The sequence below is a fragment of the Hippopotamus amphibius genome, chromosome 1 (assembly GCF_030028045.1).
Source record: "Hippopotamus amphibius kiboko isolate mHipAmp2 chromosome 1, mHipAmp2.hap2, whole genome shotgun sequence".
NCBI classification, from domain to species: Eukaryota; Metazoa; Chordata; class Mammalia; order Artiodactyla; family Hippopotamidae; genus Hippopotamus; species Hippopotamus amphibius.
In genome coordinates, this window is record NC_080186.1 from 106,951,096 (window position 1) to 106,969,346 (window position 18,251).

General features: G+C 45.0%; 1 non-coding gene across 1 annotated transcript; it reads right to left on the reverse strand.

Moving 5' to 3' along the window:
- Positions 1-2,132: 2,132 nt before the first annotated feature.
- On the reverse strand, positions 2,133-2,204 carry TRNAQ-CUG (transfer RNA glutamine (anticodon CUG)). Its single transcript has one exon. It is a non-coding gene; the product is annotated as a tRNA-Gln (tRNA).
- Between the last annotated feature and the right edge of the window lie 16,047 nt (positions 2,205-18,251).

Genomic DNA, 18,251 nt, shown 5'->3' on the forward strand with positions numbered 1-18,251 from the left:
AATGTTGTGCATATCTTCAGCTTTTAAGTTTACATTCACATGAATTATAAATTAAATATAATTAAAATCCAGTTCCTTAGTCGTCCTAGCCACATTCTAGGTATTCAATAGCCATATGTGTCTAGTGGCCCCTATTTTGGACACAGTAGATACAGAGGCAGAGGAGATTGTGTTTGGTATCCTGGCAAGGGCACCTCAGAAGTGGTGTGTGCTCTCTGATCAGGGGGCACATCAACTCCTGTGTGTTTCCTCAAATAATGTTAGCAGCCCTTGGAGTTCAAGGCCTAGATCCGTGAACTAGTTATGTGGAGCAAAATGGTGATATTCCATGGCCATGTGTTATTTAGCTGGTACACTTGCATAAAAAAAAACTTCCCCTTAGTACTAAATACTGTGTAGTTACTTAGTGGTTCCCTCTGTAAAGAAAACTGCAGCTTAATGAGCAATTCCCCAAGCATCCTCCATGGTCACCAACTAGTTTCTTTTATTTCTTTTTTTTCCCCCGTGCTAATATGAAATCAAAGTTTCAAACACATTGAAGTATTTCAATTCATTGCAATAGAGTCCTTACTGATACTCCAATGATCCTCTCTTTCAGCAGTGAATGTGCCTTTAAGCTGGCTCCTTTCTCCTTTTCATAAGATTTTAATAGTCTTTGAGACCTTCGTAGATATCACTATGACAAGGTGCTTCTGTCTCATCTGCCCCTGACCGGGACTCAGTCATATCTCTCAAAATCTCTGATTCCTTTCTGTGAAAAACATTATTCCCAAATCAAATTGTGTAACCTAAAGACACTCAATGGAAGTGGTTGAATTCTAGACCTTTGCAGTGGACAGAGCTAGCAAATACATACTCATATTTGTATGTGTTCATGCATTCACATATATTCACATTCACAATTCAAACTCAGAACTACAGGCTTTGATTGAATGTCTGTCTTTCAACTGAGACTCTTTTCTCTAATACCACTAGTTTTGTTTTTAAGGGCACTGGGAGTAATAGAAATACAACATCTTATACCGCCTCCTTTGCTTTTTCCCACACTATATTGACAAAAGAATAAAGAAATACCCAACAATGCCAATCATAACACAATTGACGAAAGCAGGTTTTAAAATTTTGTCACTGTTCTGGGGTACACATAAATTATTATGTTTTATACTCTCTTCGGCTAGTTCTTATCCATGTGGCTGTTCCACAGAAGGCCTTGCACAAAAGGTTTATTTGTTACATGGTGTTTTCCATATCCAGAGGCAACATTTGAAAAAGGAATTTAAGTTTATAATGATAAAAAAATAAATCTGGTTTCCACCCAAATCTAACGAAACAAAGTATATTCGCTACAGGCTAGCCTTGATGAGAAGCTCTGCAAGTGTCTCAAAGGCCTGGGTGGAGAGGGGTCAGGGAGCCCTGGTCTCCCCAGACGCTGGAATCCTTGGCCTTTCTCCTCTTTCTGGCTGAGCTTGGGAGGAAAGCACGGGACTTCCTGGGGTCAAGATTGAAATCTCAGCCTAACAGCGGCTTTTCGTGTCCAATGGAGACTTAGGAGCTAGAAATTCTGAATAAAATCGGAACACAGTGGAATAGGATCAATCAAACTTCAGAATAGAATAGGCACCTCAATACAGCACTACCCATTCGGGTCTGGAACCATAAGAGGCTGTCACCCTGTCTGACCAGCGACATCACAGCCCCCACAGCGACCCCTGACTCACAGGGACAAGCGCGCAGTTACGCCTGCGGTGTGACGCCCCCTCGCGGGGCAGGACTCAGGCGGCGCAGCCTCTGCCTTTTACCCCCGAGACCCAGGGGGCCCCGACGGCGGGGTGGCACTGGCTCGGTCGCTGCGCCGCTTGGCGGCGGGGCCGGGCCTCCGATGGCCAGAGACGGGCTGACCGCCCGGGGCCAGCGGGGACAGCCCGGGCTCGTCCCCCACCTGCGCGCCACCTGCCCATGTGGACCGCGCAGGTCGGAGAAGCCGGTTTTCTGGAGAAGGAGCCGGCAGAGGTCAGGGACGCCGCTGCGAGGTGCCTGCGGTGGCAGGAACAGGAGCCGGAGGAACGCGGGCTTCGGCAGGAGACTGAGTTCTGGCTGCGGGAGTAAAAGACGCCGGCGCGGCCTAAAGGGAAAGGTCCCACCGAGACTCGAACTCGGATCGCTGGATTCAGAGTCCAGAGTGCTCACCATGACACCATGGAACCGCCGCAGGCCCGCCCCTCCCGCCGCGGAGCCAGGCCGCGCGCAGCCCCGCGGGCCCAGCACCCGCCTCCCGCCGGGCGCTCTCGTCCCCCCGCCCCGAGCCCGCTTCCTCCGCGACGCCAGGAGGCGCCTGACTCGCCTGCCCTCAGGTTTGTACGTCGTGGAAAGACACGAGGTCCATTCGGGAGGAGCGACAGGGGACGGCTTGGCGGCCTCCCCCAAATGCGCCTGCTCTGCCGGCATTTCTAGAGTTTTCTGCCCTGAGGTAAAATTCCCGCCAGAAAAAAAAACCCAAACGCCAAAAAACCCGCAAACTTCCTTTCCCCTTCTTTGCAGTTGTCCTCTCGCCGCTGCCCTGGGGGCTCTGAACGTCCTCAGGACAGGGCTAGGCACTTCTTGGGGTGTCCCCTCCCTGGGACCCAGGTGCAAGGGTAGACGCGCGGGGCGCTGCCGGCTTCGTCGGGGGACGGCGCGTCCTCTCTCTGTTGGGAACCGGATGGGAGCCGAAGCGGCCGCGGCCCCACCCGTCGCACCGCGAGCACCCAGGCCGCTGGCGCCCTGAGGGGTGAGGTCGGGTGTGAGCAGCTGACAGTGTTTCTTCTGGGCTCTTTCCTCCCTCCCCTTCGTGCTCCTCCTCCGCTTTCCGGGTTCACCCCCTCTCCGCCCACCCGCGTCCCCGAGACTGAGGCGGCCGCTGGGTCCTGGGAGCGGAGCTCAGCACGGCCCACGGGCTCCCCGTCGACGTTTCCAGCCTCCGGACGTTTATATGGCTCAGCGGCCAGTTTTAAAGTTTTGAACGTCGGCCACTTTTGAAAGCCTGTCCCAGCCTCGCATTCCGCGGAGGGGGATGCGCAGGGAAGAGGGGCACAGGGCGGGCTGCAGCCCCAGAGGCTGTGGCGGTCCCCTGTCACCTGAGCGGAGGCTCCCGAGGCGGCGAGGAGCAGGCGGCCTGGCCCATTCCCTGGTATCAAGGCCCTCATGTGCCCCATGTGAGAACAGCGTGTCCTGAGTGGCCAGTCTGAGTGTGTTTTCAGAACCGGAGGGAGGGGTTGGGGGGCACGTTCTCACCCCGTGGCAACAGCAGAAGAGTGTGTAATGCGGCTCTGTGAGTACAGTACGCGAGCGTGCTGTTACCTGGAAGACTGGTGGTTCAAGCCACCACGGAACATGCGAGTCGTACTTCAACTCATTTTCCTGCTTCCCATTCTCAAAATTGACCAAAGCCTCCTGAGCTGCTTTTATCTTTCAGGCAGCGACCTCATCCGGTAGCTCTCAGTTCCTGTCCTCCCTGTCCTTTGCTCTGTGGCCGCGGGTGGGGCAGCTGCTGAATCTGAGTCGTCCTGGATCTTCACCGACCTCGGCCCTCCGATGGTTTCTCCCCGCCGTCACCACATTCCAGTGTTCTCTCTGCACCATATGGAGCTCTGCGGCCACCTTGACCTACATGTTTCCACAGCCAGATTCCAGGGGAACTGCCAGGCTGCAGAGGCTGATGGCATAGGCCTGGTCAGACTCCAGGTTGGTGCACCTCAAGGGCTAGTATTAACTATGCAGTTATAGGATGCCAGCAACACTTTGATTTGAGGGTGTTGCATCATTACATTTTTTTAAAAATTTATGACATTACTTGTTAGAACAGTTTTAGGTTTACAGACAAATTGAGCAGATAGAGACTTCTCATATATGCTCTGTTCTCTCTCACACAATTTCTTCTATTATTGGTATCTTGCATTGTTGTGGTACAGGCGCCAGGGAGATCCCATGATCAGCAAGATGGTTTTCCAAAAAAAAAAAAAAGGCTTATCCGTTGCACTCCGGATGTACTGAGCCCTTTGATTTCTCCAAATTTAGGAAACTCGACTGCACAATTTGTGGTAATGGGGGACAGTGTTTGCACACTCTCCTGACAGGTAATGGTTAATAACAGACCACTGTAAATATATTCAGTAGTTTGGGCAAATTCTTGGGGAGCATTTCCTAGATACATTTTCCTGGAAGATAAACCTTCCTACTCCCCTTCTAAGTTTGTTTTGGGGAAAAATGCTGTATTCCTTTCCAGGGCCAGACTGAATTGACAACCATCATAGTTGATGAGGATTAAGGCCCTAATCAGCCAATGAAGAACACTTTATTTCAGACCAGTCCCATTCCCCATTTTCTGCTGGAAAGAAAGTGGACCAGCTTATTCCTTTACTGCAGAACCACCACCAGAGGTCTTAAACTCAGGGAGACCTGTGTGGCCAGGTGACTGCCTCTTGCAGCCCCGGGAGGACAGATATTTCTAATACCTCACCTAGCTTTCCCATCTTTCTTTTCTTTTGTATAACTGGCATGGCAATACACCCAAGAAACAGTAGTATCTAGCGCTGTGTCCCCTGCTTAGCAAATAAGGCACAGGGTCATTTTTTACCACCAAGAGGAGGAAGATCCTGTGAGTGGAGGACTTTGTGGGGTCTCTTTTGGAGCAACCGATGAGGTTTCTGAGAGAAGGTCTGGGAATCTCTGCCCCTCTTTCAGTGCCTGGGTTGTAGCCCACCAATTTGAAATGTTTGGTGTCTCTCCCTGGTTCCTCAGGGAACATAAGTCAGCCTGGAAGCAGTGTTTCCTAAGAGATACTCCACGAAAGCCCCAAAGCTGGAACTTTCCATTGGGCCACTTTGTAGTCACGTTCACCCTTCCTTTGAAGGACCTTTTGGAGAATAGGAATAATCAAGGGTGACATGCTTTTCAAGAGGCATCTCCACTCACAAAGGACTGGTTTTCACCACAGACCTCAAGGGAACATTCCCTCAGCCTTTGGGCAAGGGGCTATGGGGTTTGCAATCCCCAACATAGAGTCAGGCCAGCATTGTCCTTAAAACGGGTATGGTGCTTTTAAAATACACTTTTTGTTTTTGGTCGTAGAGTTGATATACATTATTATATAATTTACACATGTACAATATAGTGATTCACAACTTAAAGGTTATATTCCATTTATATGTATTATAACATATTGAGTATCTTCCCGGTGTTGAATAATATACCCTTGTAGCTTATTTTATTCATAATAGTTTGTACCTCTTCATCCCGATCCCTAGGTTGCCCCTCCCCCTCCCCGCTCCCCTCTGGTAACCGCTAGTTTGTTCTCTATGTCTGTGAGTCTGTTTCTGTTTAGTTTTATTCACTAGTTTGTGGTATTCTTGAGGATTCCACATATAAGTGATGTCTGACTTATTACACTTGGCACAGTACTCTTCAAGTCCATCCATACTGTTGCAAATGGCAAAACTTCATTGATTTTTTTAAGACTGAGAAGTATTCCATTTACTACATATACCTCATATTCTGTATCCGTTCATCTGTTGATGGACACATAGATTGCCTCCCTATCTTGACAATTCTAAATAACCCTGCTATGAAAACCGGGGTGCATGTATCTTTTCAAATTAGTGTTTTGGGGTTTTTTTGGATGCATACCCAGCACTGGAATTGTTGGGTTATGTGATAATTCTGTGCCCAGTAACCATGTGTCAAGGTTCCTTTTTCTCCCCATCCTGGCCAGTGTTTGTTATTTGTGTTCTTTTTGATGATAGCCATTCTGATAGGTGTGAGGTGACATCACACTGTGATTTTGATTTGCATTTCCCTGATGATAGTTGATGTTGAGCTTTTTTCCTGTTGGCCATCTGTATGTCCTCTTTGGGAAAACGTCTGCTCAGGTTTTCTGCCCATTTGTTAATTGGGTTGTTTGGGGTTTGTTGATGTTGAGTCCTACCAACTGTTTATATATTTGGATATTAGCTCCTTATCAGTCAAGTTTAAGGGTTTTCCTTCGTTCACAGTCTTACCCTGGTTGTGACTGTGCTTTTTATTTTGGAAAAGTTTCTTTTCAGGATCTTGATAGATATTTTCCAACTGTGATTTTATAAAGGGGGTGCCACACGAATACACACTAACAGAAACTGGATTTACTCTCCCACTTGAAACAGCAAAAGAAAGCAACAACAATAAACTGGACAAAATAGATGAGACAGAGATTTTCAAAAGACTGGCCATCAGGCAGTAAAGGTCAGTGAGTGATCCTGAGAGATGAGAAACAAGCAGATGAGCCTACATTTGCTCCAGTTTACCACCTGGAGAGAGTTTCCAAGCAAGGCAGGGGAGAGGAAACTGAAAACAAGCCAGTGGACTTCATTGAGTTGAGGACACTGAGCTGAGTCATTGCACCTCATCCTCATCTTCCCTTTCAGCAGGTGGAACCTATTGGTGTCTGCTGTTGTTATTCTACCTACAGAGAGATACCTAGGCTGAGCTGGGAACAGTCATCTTCACACTTTCTTCAGTAAGGAATGTGTACCCTCATTCGTATCCCACAGTAGAATTAGCACAGTGCTTTACCCACAGGGGCTTTGTAAATGCATTCGTGGAACTCAGCTAATTTAGGATCCAAGTCATCTAGATGAGCAGAGATATTATATTTTGTACAACATGATGGGATAGAGGAGTGACTCAAGGAGTGTTAGATTATTCTGTTTCTAAGAGCACTAAAGAGATATCAGGCACGTGAAAGCCAGGATTTTACTGCTAGACCCCACTACATTCTCACTGCAAACTTGGAAGTTGCTTTACTCCTTTACTTTGCTTACTGGATCTGAAATGTAAGGGTAAAGCACCAAGTTCTAAAATTCTAGGAATATGACCAATATTTAAATTGTCTTTGAAATGGGGAGAGAATTTGAAGTCTAGAAGGCATTGCCTTTTGTAAGAGAAGACAGATAGTCCCTGATTGTTATGACATGATGAAACTATAAGACTTATTCAATTTGTCTGTTCCTTTCTCCTACTGACCAGGACATAGACAGTAGAGACAGACATCAGCAGTTTCCTCTGGAAACGTTGGCAGTGTTGGCTACTTTGAGCCAACATAGATTGCAGATGTTAGTTGTATCATGAGAGGATGAAATCTGGCTGAGAGCCACAGTTGTTGGACCTGGATTGGTCACCAGCTGTTGATAAAGAAAGAGGGGCGGCCACGAGAAACACTGAGGTCATCCCTAGGCAGCACGGGTCACTTCCTCCAGTGAATCCACCCCCATTACACTTCTCATGACTTTTTGGTCGCTGGACTGAGAGCTCCAGGAAAGTTGGAATACCCTTTTAATCATCTCTGTGTTCATGTCTCCTGGCACCGAATCAAGCTGCGAGTAGGGTCTCAGTGACATTTGTTCCCTGATTGAATAAAAGTGGTTGCAAATCTTCCACCTTTTCAACTACATTCCTTCCCAAATGTGCTCTCAGAGATACTCTGCTTTCTCCCAAGATGTAGCAAATCCCCTTCCTTAAGGACGTGCCTGCCCTACATTATCCACGCCCTTTGATCCAGACCTCTGGTGACGCTGAGGAAGACTCACCTCTGCACAGTGATTCCTCTCAGGGGTTCACTGTCATTAGGAAGAGATGTCCTTGGCCTCCCCTCCCATCCTCTGGTCTGCCACAACACCTAATTGAGAAGAGCCCCACACTTTGTTGAAAGTATCCACTTGGATTCTTCTTCCCACTGCTTTGATGTCCTCAGGTAAATCTTACTGATAGCTGAACTCCAAGTTGTTCACAAAGCATGAGGAAAAATAAACCCTCACAAATACTTAAGAAATACTGGGTGTAAAGTCTTTCCAAGTGTAAATGTGGAAGAATATTACTAGTACCTCTGCTTCAGATGGAAGGGTCCCCTTACCCTGCCCCCTCCTGACCTCAGGGCAAAACTGGTGAAGGAAAGAATGGACATCTCCATCCCTTCTCCAAACATTCTTTCTCCCTCTACGCTCACGCTTACTTGGGGCATCTGCTGTGGGGGCAGCTGCGGGTGCAAACAGCAGGGTCCAGCACAGAGCCTCAGGGTCTCCTCCTCCTCCTTTTGGAATTGGTGCTCCCAGCAGTGCAAACGAACCCTGATCCATGCTGTGGATCTCCTCGGCAGGTGCACAGGTTCACTGTGGAGTAAGTTACTCTCTCAGTCCTCCCTGCTCAGCTCAGGCTGCTCCTTGAGGATGTGGATAATGCTGTGTGCACTCTTCACTTTCCCTTGATTCTTGTGAACTCAGCTTGTCCTTCTTTTCATCTCTGCTGGCAGCCAACTGCTCTACCATTTCTTTACCCTTCTTTGTGTTATTCTCGTTCTTCCAAGCTGCTGATTTTCTTCCTTCCATCTCCTCTATCATTTATGTCTTTTCAGGGTTTGGGCTTGGCTTAGGCTCCTGCATGAGACACACAGAGAAGATACCAAGGTCTGCTCTTGGCTGCAGTTCCCAGGTCCCATTTAATATGCATCTCAGTCTCTTATGCATTCAGAGAAATGTGAACTGAAAGGGACTTTGGAGGACTTGAATAACAGCTTTTTTTTACTGATAAAGAAACTGATTCCCAAAGAGAACAGGAGATTTCCAAAACCCTGGGAACAACTTAGTGACGGTAGAACCATCACACAGGTTTGGACACAGGCTACGCTGTCCGAAGCGTACAACACACTGTCCAGGAACCTACAGCTGAAATTCAGAGGACATTGTGTCAAACATCAGTATTTCTACTGGTAAAATAAAGTCTGATTATTTATACTCAGTCAATTTTCAATCCCTGCTGACAAAATGGGAGCAAGGAACATGTGTATGAAATACACCACGGTCATCCTTAAAAAACATATATGTGATTCTCTGTAAAACACCTGGCTCTGGTGCTAGAGGTCATCTTCCTGAGAGCAGGTGCTCTGTGTGCCTTGTTCACCCCTCCTCCCCAGTGCCTGCTCCAGAGCCTGCCAGATAGAACATTCGGTAAATATTTGTCAAGCAGGTAAATATAGGTAACAAGGAGAAACTAACTTTTACTGATGTGTTCTAGTGCTACCGTATTTCCAGTCCGATCCTATCCTAGGACTGTGCTGTAGCAACGAGAGCACAGCCCTCGGAATAGCTGTCCAAGATGCAAATACCAGCTCCACCGCGTACCAAGTTTGCTGTACACGGTGATTTCATTACCGTCTTTGAGCATATGGTCCTCATGTATAATGGAGAAGAATGTATAATGTAAAACAGAGAAAGTAGTATTAACCTTGGATGAGTAACTATGATATCATGCGGCTGACAGGCCCCAATCCCTGGGCCCTAGCTGCACAGCTAAAGAACACCTACATCAGGGTCATTGTGCTGCTTCTTAAAGGCCCAAGAAACTGCATTTCAGACAGAAATTCCCAGGAGATTTTCATGAAAGGAAGAAGCCACACCTTCAAACAAGCACTTTAGAATGGAGACCCCAAAAGCCTAGTGGCAACAAGAATGACCCAGTGGGATCAAACCAAGTCCGTTGTCCAAGGTGCTCTGCCAAGGGGAAATGTCTTCTTTTCCAGGAAGGGCACCTACCTGAAGTGGAACACAAAGAGGACCCTGCTTCTTCATTCGGGGCTTTTAGTGCCTCCATTGTCTTTTAGATTTTCTCCCCTGCTCTAATCGCTGGGGATCTCAGCCCTCATATGGGTCCTGTTTTATGAAGACCTCTGTTATTTTATTCTCCTCTTGGAGAAGGACATGGCAGAGATCAGTTCTGGGCCTCCACATTCCAGGCTTTCTCCTAAGCCTCTTTCTTTCAGGTGAGCTGCAAGAAATCGTGGGGGTTAGAATTCAGGTCAATAAAGAGGATCCCAGAGGAACACGAGACCACGAGGGCAGCCCCTCATGGGAGATGGTCGCACCACGACGTGGTCAATATCAGCCCTATTCAGGTGGGGAGGACATAGTGGCCAATTGTGTGGGCAGAGGACCCAGCTACATCTTTCCAAACCTCTAATCAACAAGATTCTGAGATAACAAAAATGGATTGCTTTAAACTATTGTTTTTGTAACCTGTTAATAGGCAGAAATAGGGAACTAATTCAGATGCTTATCTCTACTTACCTGATTTTCTGACTTTTCAGAAAAAACGTATGCTAAACTTGTATGCAAAAAAAATAAAAAAAAATCAAAGAATCACAGTAAAAATCTTGTGCTCACCTTCATGTGGCTGTTTCCAAGCCCTTGTAACATGAAGGACACTATGAAGGGCATTTCTGGTGGTAGAGGAATGTGTCATTAATGTTACCAAACAACCTTGAAAAGAATAAAGAGGGTACAACACTTAACTCCACAAAATATTATCCAAGAATTTATCATATATCTCTGTGTCCTGTGGCAGATTTGTTTTTAGATCCTTGTTTTCCTGGGCTCTCCAGACAAGGCTTATGTGAAGTATCAGTTACCAGCATAGGCGAACCAATTCCAGGAGAGCAATACATCAGCCACTGTTATTAAGTTCCCCAAACAAAGTCCTTTGAATGCAGTCTTGTGGGAAGACATTCAGGAGCCTTTCTGAAACCTTGAAAATGTTTAAGTATGTGGGCCGAGCGATGGGATTCAGAAGGTCCCGCTTGAGCAGTGGAGGAGCTGAGGGTGTGGGGCGTGGAGACTATGGGGGCATAGGCAGAGGGTTGGCCGTCTCTAGGGGCACAGCCCCTTTCTCACTTGCACACCTCATATCACCCTGTTTGGCCCTGGAGGATGGCTGGTTAGCCAAAGACGGGAAAGATTCCTCAGGGGAGGAACAACCTAAGACAGGCACAGCCGCAGAGGAGCCAACAGGGGTAGGGCACAGACCCTTCCTCATATCACCCTGTTTGGCCCTGGAGGATGACTGGTTAGCCAAAGACACATAAGATTCCTCAGGGGAGGAACAACCTAAGACAGGCACAGCCGCAGAGGGGCCAACAGGGGTGGGGCACAGACCCCTAATATCTGAGAGAGGTCTCCTGCCCCCAGGGCTGTTTTGCTCTCCAGGCCCAGCTCAAATCCACACCTGCTCAACTCGGACCTAGAAGGCAAACAAAGATCATTGCCCCAGGCATGTGAGGCCTTTGATTGTTTATGGGATTAACCTGGGAGTGTTAGCCAAGAACTCAATAAAAGCCACATGGGATGAATCAGCAAGGCTCTTGATCCTAGAGGTCTTGAGTCCCCCGGTCCCATCTTTCTCTTCAGTCTGTGTCTGCGTTTTCTTCAAGCTTGCGGCACCCGTCACTCACCTCGAGTCGCCGAGCTGGTCTCGGCACAGTCTCTCCTTTTGTTTTCACTACAAATGAAGAAAAGATCTAATAGTTAATGTCCTATTCAAATGAAACGTACACTTAAAAATCTGTTTTCTAATTTTTATTTTGCTCAGGCTCAATCATGGAGATTCACTCCTCAGGATGAGTGAGTTCCCAACTGGCAGCAGCCTGGGCTGTCTGTGAAGGGAAGTCAAGTTAACACAACCTCATATCTCTTCTGTGAATCAATCCCTCACCCTCAAAATCGCGAACAATACGTGAACCCAACAGGCAAGAGCATCCACCAAGCAACAGTGATATGTTTGCACTTGGCTCAGCTTATCTGAGAGAATAGAGCAGTCATAAAGAAGAAGAGAACACAGAAAAATCAAAATATCAGCTTTTCCAGGATGTCAGTTAAACCAATGAGTGTAAACTCACTTGAAGACATCTCTCAATAAGGGGTTAATTGTTGGCAAAATAAATGGCATGTACAGAGCTATCCAGTGTTGAACACAGAGTGGCAAAAAGACTTTTCTCATAAATGATTGAGAATATGAATTTGTAAAGCTTCTTTGCAAGGCAGTAGGGCAGGATTAGCAAAATGAGATACATGTGTACAAACCATTTCTAAGCTGAGAAATTCCTTTTACAAGAATAGCTACTAGAAAAACCCTTACACCAGCGATAATGGGGATATAGTTGGCACTGTAGCCTGCTGGTTGCGCATTCCTGGACTCAAACAAACCACGACCGACAATATTTTTAACAGTTCCAAACACTTAGTTAAAGTCACTCTGATACCCTGTCAGGTTTGCATCTACAGCTTGAGGACCAGAGTGCTTGCTTTTTTTGTTCTCTCTTTTAGGGATTTCCAGTGAGAAAGAAAAAATACCAGCATCTGCTGCCCTGAACTAATCTTACACTCACAGCCTGACTGATTTCTTTTCATATTGGAAGTAAACAATCTCAGATACAGAATATCAGCCTCACACAAGAGTATTCTGAGACTGAAAATCAAGCAAAACAAGTCTACCTCATAAACATTTCCAGGCACAGACAAAAACAAGGTCACCGTGGAACCTACAAAATCCCAAACCTCCTCTTCTTTTCATAACAAAATGACTGTTACTTCCTTACTTCAATCATCAATTGCCGGTGCTAACAGTACTCAATATGGAACATCCCCTACGTCCTCCCATCCTCCCCCATATCACCCAACCAAAGCCCAAATCTTATAATAGACTCTTTCTAACATCCTCTTACCCTGAAGTGTGTTCTTTCTGGCTACAAGGAATAAAAAACAAACAACAAACAAACAAAGGACAGAAAAGAACCCCCCAAACCAAGTTGTTCAATGAGAGACGTATTCTCGCTCTTTGGCTTCAGGGAATCGGTACCAGCTGTCCAGGAGTGAGCAGCTGCAGAAAACTCAGCCTCAGGAAGAAAGGTTATATTGTCAGTGAGCTTGGAATTCCAGAACTTGTTTTTACCCTTAAAAAAAATAATTCTTTTTACCAAGCCCTTTAGAAACTAACGTGATCCTTAGGAGTAGGGGCAGTATTTTCCTGTATCTGATTGAAAGGGAGAGGGTGAGGATCAGGATCAGAGAAGTAGTGCACAGAGAATGTGCAGCACAAACAGAGCTCAAAAACAGCTGGGATCAGTGACAGAACACTATCTGTTGGGCTCAAACCATCAACCATTCAAGTAACAGGTAAATGAGCTCATGGGTTACCCAGGGAAAGAGAGTCATCTTCTAACCTACATCCTATTCATGGTTTGTGAGTCTGGAACATGGGCAGTTCCCCTGATCTGTGTGTCACTCTAACTCTGCTGGGATTGGCTAGGCTGGTGGTTTCACAAGGGTGACAATGGCCACAACGTCCAGCTGTCCCTCTAAGCATTCATGACTAAGTAAAGGAAGGAGCAAGCAGATTGTTTTTCTGCACTGGGGCTCCACCTGCATCACAACCCCCATGCAAACTGAGGGGTGAATTTAGGGTGTGAGGAAGCTCAAGAGTACATTCTATGGCAGGAAAACAATAGTTGGCCAAATTCTTCCTAAACTTCAGCAATTGAAACCTAATCAAAGTTAAGTGACTTGCTTAAAGTCACACTGCAATGATTTATATGAAGTGCTATTAAAATAGCCTAAACCCCATAGACCATATATTAAAGCAATTAAGCACCAAGCTTATTCAAAACCTCTGGAGCCCTAGGCAGAACTTGCTCAGTGCAGAAAGCTAGTTTTCGGAGTGATGATTTATTTTTTAGTTTTTGTCTCATGGAAATCATTTTCTGAATGATTCAACTAAAGTGGTATCTGTTCTGTATAAAAATGTTACCATGAATGGAATAATCAGCAAACATAATCAAAGCCATATATGAGAAACCAAAAGCCAACATCGTTCTAAATGGGGAAAACCTGACAGAATTCCCTCTAAGAACAGGAACAAGACAAGGGTTTCCACTCTCACCATTATGATTCAACATAGTTTTGGAAGTGTTAGCCACAGCAATCAGGGAAGAAAAAGAAATCAAAGGAATCCAAATTGGAAAAGAAGAAGTAAAACTGTCACTCTTTGCAGATGACATGATACTATATATAAAAAACCCTAAAGACTCTACCAGAAAACTGCTAAGACTAATTGATGAGTTTAGTAAAGTAGCAGGATACAAAATTAATGCACAGAAATCTCTTGCATTCCTATACACGAACAACGGAAGAGCAGAAAGAGAAATTAAGGAAACTCTCCCATTCACCATTGCAACAAAAAGAAGAAAATATCTAGGAATAAGCCTGCCTAAGGAGGCAAAAGATCTGTATGCAGAAAACTTTAAGACACTGATGAAAAAAATCAAAGACGACACAAACAGATGGAGGGACATACCATGTTCCTGGATTGGAAGAATCAACATCGTGAAAATGACTGTACGACCCAAAGCAATTTACAGATTCAATGCAATCCCGATCAAATTACCAATGGCATTTTTCACAGAACTAGAGCAAGAAATCTTACGATTTGTATGGAAACGCAAAAGACCCTGAACAGCCAAAGCAATCTTGAGAAGGAAAAATGGAGTTGGTGGAATCAGGCTTCCTGCCTTCAAACTATACTACAAGGCCATAGTGATCGAGACAGTGTGGTAGTGGCACAAAAATAGAAAGGAAGATCAATGGAATAGAATAGAGAACTCAGAAGTAAGCCCAAACACATATGGGCACCTTATCTTTGACAAAGGAGGCACGAATATACAATGGAAAAAAGACAGCCTCTTCAATAAGTGGTGCTGGGAAAATTGGACAGCAACATGTCAAAGAAGGAAATTAGAACACTTCCTAACACCATACACAAAAATCAACTCCAAATGGATGAAAGACCTACATGTAAGACCAGACACTATAAAACTCCTAGAGGAAAACATAGGCAGAACACTCTATGACATCCATCAAAGCAAGATCCTTTTGGACCCACCTCCTAGAATCATGGAAATAAAATCGAGAATAAACAAATGGGACCTCATGAAACTTAAAAGCTTTTGCTGTGCAAAAGAAACCATAAACAAGACTAAAAGGCAACCCTCAGAATGGGAAAAAATAATTGCCTATGAAACAACGGACAAAGGATTAACCTCCAAAATATACAAGCAGCTCCTGCAGCTTCATACCAAAAAAGCAAATAAGCCAATCCACAAATGGGCGGAAGACCTAAATAGACATTTCTCCAAAGAAGACATACAGATGGCCAACAAACACATGAAAAGATGCTCAACATCACTCATCATCAGACAAATGCAAGTCAAAGCCACAATGAGGTATCACCTCACACCGATCAGGATGGCCATCATCACAAAATCTGGAAACAACAAATGCTGGAGAGGGAGTGGAGAAAAGGGACCTCTCCTGCACTGTTGGTGGGACTGTAAGTTGGTACAGCCACTATGGAAAACAATTTGGAGGTTCCTTCAAAAACCACAAAGAGAACTACCATATGATCCAGTCGTCCCACTACTGGCCATATACCCAAAGAAAACCATAATCCCAAAAGAAACATGTACCATAATGTTTATTGCAGCACTATTTACAATAGCCAGGACATGGAAGCAACCTAAATGCCCATCAACAAATGAATGGATAAAGAAGACGTGGCATATATATACAATGAAATATTACTCAGCTATAAAAAGGAATGAGATGGAGCTATATGTTATGAGGTGGATAGACCTAGAGTCTGTCATACAGAGTGAAGTAAGTCAGAAAGAGAAAGACAAATATTGTATGCTAACTCACATATACGGAATCTAAAAATGGGACTGATGAACTCAGTGACAAGACAAGAACAAGGATGCAGATGCAGAGAATGGACTGGAGAACTCGAGGTTTGGGGGGGCGGGGGGTGAAGGAGAAGCTGAGACGAAGTGAGAGAGCAGCATAGACATACATATACTACCAACTGTAAAACAGATAGCTAGTGGGAAGTTGCTGTATAACAAAGGGAGTTCAACTTGAGGATGGATGATGCCTTAGAGGACTGGGACGGGGAGGGTGGGGGGGAGTTGTGGGAGGGAGGGAATATGGGGATATGTGTATAAAAACAGATGGTTGAACTTGGTGTACCCCCCCCCAAAAAATAAATAAATTAAAAAAAAATAAAGAGAAGGATATTTTCAAAGCTAAAAATTATTGGCTAAAGATACAGACCAATAATCAGGGGGAAAAAAAAGAGTAATCAACAATTCTTGAGGAAAAAAACTCTGAGAAAGCTTATGTGGAACAAAGAGTGCTATTCAACTCCATTGATCCACAGAGAAACAGGAGTCTCTTGCTGCACTTAAACAAACTATACATTCCATCTCTGTCTCTCAAATCATGTAATAATACAGAGACCTTCAATGTACAGGATAAAGTGACTGAAGTTGATGACAGTGACCACAAGGTATCAGGCAAAGATGGCCTTGGGATTTTGGAGCTGCTCATGGTACCTGCAGAAGAACAGTAGTGATTTTGGAAGACACTCTAGCAAAATACGTGGTTATAAAGGCCATTGAATGTTTAATCCGTGATGTGCCAATCAATTTGTACACTGATTAGCCTGGTTTGACTTTGGCCAACAGTGACTTTTAACGAAGTTAAAACTGTGATATATAAAATGTCAGTGAATGGTATACGAGCACATCCACTTGAAATGGAGATAACATGAAAAACACAAAAAATCGTAAATCTTGCCCAGTGTCGAGTTTTACTCACATTTTCAAGGAGGAAGTTAATTGTGAAGGATGAGCAAAGCAACAGAACGTCTGAGCTCACCAGCACTGCCTGCAAGGACCTTCTTGCCACATTAGCACATGCTCCGGCCCAGCCTCAACACACGTGGTCTCTAAGTGATGTATGAGGTCATCAGTTACACAGAATGGAGCTCTTGGGGTCATCTCCTATGCTGACACTTACTTAATCAATGTGACAGTCTCCAGGGAACTAGTCCACTTAAATCCCGGGATTCTAGGTTTGATCCCCTAAAGAGTTCAACACAGACTAGATACATCCCACTGAAAGTATTCCATAGGTAAATAGTCTCCCAATAGTAACCAGCATTAATGCATTTGCCAGGAGAGTCCTCGCTAACTATTTACAAGGGAAGTTGACCAGGATATTTTTCTTTCTTTCCAGGCCATCCCCCACTGAAAGGAAATGATAGCAACTAGAAGAAATACTGTTTCCCTTCTATCCCTAAACTGCCTAGGTGGAGATTTTAGGCACAGTTTATACATCAGTAGGGATTTACTTGTCTTTCTTTGAGAGAAGGTACAGTGGTTTCTCCCAGCATCTCTGATTAGTCAGTGCCATATTTCAGAGAGAGAGCTAGACATGTTTTTCTTCACAATAGCATGATCACACTCCTCTCTGGAATCCTAACTCACTTATGAGCATGCCTGCTTTTTGCTATGCTTTCCCCCATTTGCATTATGCACTATTTGACCTACATCTTCCCCCAGTAATGGAGCCAGCTCAGATGTAGTGCTTAAGCTAGAGGTGGGGCCAAGGAGAAGCAAACACATGGCTATCTTGGGGCTGCATTCAAAGTTAGCCACAATTTGGCTACTTGCTGGTATAAACCCGGCTACAGTACCATTAGGAACATGCACTGCCGAATGTAATGGCAGATTTTGTGTGTTTTGTATTGATATCAACTTTCTTGGTACAAATGTATTTAGACTTATGCATGAGACCATGGCCTCAGAAAAAATGAAAGAAAAACTGCATGAAGCATGGAAGATGTTGTTATCTGCGTTATACTGAGTTGTATAATTGCACTCTCCTGTAGCCTCCCCACATCTGATAATGAACTCAGGTTCAGCTGTTTGCTGCTCAAAAGCCAGTACTGGAAAGACAAGTGTTGGTAGGAAAGGGAAGGTTGCTTTATTCAGGAGGCCAGTAACACGAGGAGAACGCAGTCTTCTGTCCATAAGCCAATTCCCCAAGTGCCAATCAGTGGGCAAGAGCTTTTAAAGGGCAGTTTCACGAATGTATAGGTTGAGGGAGGGGGCTTTGTGCAGAACAGGACAGTTGGCTCTGACAGTCAACTTGAAATTGTTCCTGCGGTGGCCTGATGAGTGTCACCTTGATTGTTTGAAGTACGGTTAATCTTCAGGTCCAGAGTTGCTTTGTTCCCATTCCCTTGAGGCGAGTTCTCAGAATTGTGTAAGATGGGGCAGCTTATGTCATGGCTACTGTCTGGTCACCTTGTAGTTAACTTCTACCACCTGGCGGGGTTTTCAGTATCTGCAAAACATCTCAGAGGCTATGGATTAGAATATCACCTTTTGCCCTTGAGGAGGACCTAAAAGTCCTTCACTTTGGTTAATGGCTAATTATTATTTTGTCTTGTTTGACTATTTTCCTTTGCTTCTGCATTCTCTCATTTTTCTGATTAACTTTATCCTTCAGCTAAAATTTTTCTAT